The sequence below is a fragment of the Lathyrus oleraceus genome, chromosome 6 (genome assembly GCF_024323335.1).
Source record: "Lathyrus oleraceus cultivar Zhongwan6 chromosome 6, CAAS_Psat_ZW6_1.0, whole genome shotgun sequence".
NCBI classification, from domain to species: Eukaryota; Viridiplantae; Streptophyta; class Magnoliopsida; order Fabales; family Fabaceae; genus Lathyrus; species Lathyrus oleraceus.
In genome coordinates this window covers 200,864,422-200,866,057 of record NC_066584.1, presented here as the reverse complement: position 1 = coordinate 200,866,057, position 1,636 = coordinate 200,864,422, and positions in this window count along the sequence as shown.

Below are 1,636 nucleotides of genomic sequence, written 5' to 3'. Positions count from 1 at the left end.
GTAAGTAATACATATTTATTGATGGTAATTTATACGTCTTAACTATAATTTATTCTTAACAATTATAATTGATTCTTAACACAAACTTTTACTCGATCTAATTACACTTACAGCTTAGTGATTTGAATTTAAATGTTATGAATTTGAAATAAATTTTGTTAGAATTAATTCATTTTCAGTAACTTGTAGACAAAGTTTGTTAGACGGTATTTTAGCATTTCTACTTAAGTCCCACTTGTATTTAAGCAAGTGAGTAGTGTGAACAATCATTAATCCTTATTTTGCAATCTGTGTAGTAGTGTGTGTGCAACCATTTGTAACCATTTTAGAGTAGTGGAAGCTTGTTATTATTCTCTCTTCTATCTCTTAATTCCATTGTTCATCTTTATCACTTTGGGCATCAATAAATGGTATCTAGAGCTCCGGTTTAGATCCACAGGGAAACACCACAGGAAACACGAGTGAAACGGTGAGGCGTTGTGTGATTGATTTTTGTTCGGAGAATTTGTGTTGAATTTCTAATCAGAATCACATATCTTGATTCTGTTGAATTGGAAAATATTGTGTTTAGATGAGATCTGAGTGTATTGCACAAGGTTGAAGATGAACGGAAACGGTAATCTGAGTACCAAGCGTCTAGTGTTCGATGGTAAGAATTGGAATCGTTGGATGATTCAGATGCTTGTGTTGTTTGGAGCTCAAGATGTTCTTGATCTCGTTAATGACGGTTATACTGCACTTCCAGAAAATGCAAAGGATGTGCAAAGAAATGCTCAGCATGATCTGGGGAAGAAGGATCAGAAGGAATTGTTCTACATCCATTAGTGTGTGGATGTGAACGTGTTTGAGAAAATCGATGATTCGACGACGGTGAAATCTGCGTGGGACACACTAGTGCGATGTTACAGGGGTGATGGATCAGTGAAGAAGGTGAAGCTTTAGTCTCTATGTAAGCAGTATGAGAATCTCAACATGAAGAACAATGAGAAGGTACCTGACTGTAAGACCCCAATTTTGACCCTAAGATCCCTCATGATATCTCATCATTTACATTGGCTTTGGGATCACACCTTGGGATCCTTCTCACCCCTAATTCATTGGGTTTGCATTGGGAGAGATCACCAAGCTCATTTGATTGTATCATGATTTTTTTTATTTTTTTCTAACCAAAATACCAAAAACATGTCTAGTGTAGCTTTGTTTCTTTTGTAGGTAGTGTATGTGTCCACCTGTGCCTCATCAAGCTCACATCTAGGGTTTGAGACCCTCAATGCAACGGATCAATCAAGTAAAGGTTAAAAATGGTTCTAAGAATCTAATATGGATCCCCATGTTCTTTATTTGTCAATTTTATCAAGAATTCATCAATGAAATTCTGGTATCAGATATGAGATTTCGAAGGTAATGTCACGACACTAATATCTGAGTAACACAAACAGGATAAAATACAGAATGGTAAAGCAAAAGACACAAGCAATTGTTAACCCAGTTCGGTGCAACTGACCTACGTCTGGGGGCTACCAAGCCAGGAAGGAAATCCACTAAATAGAATCAGTTCAAAGACTCTCCGTACACTTCAACAAGTTACAGTCTTTCTAACCTAATCTTTACCCGTGCAATTTCTACCTAAGCACTC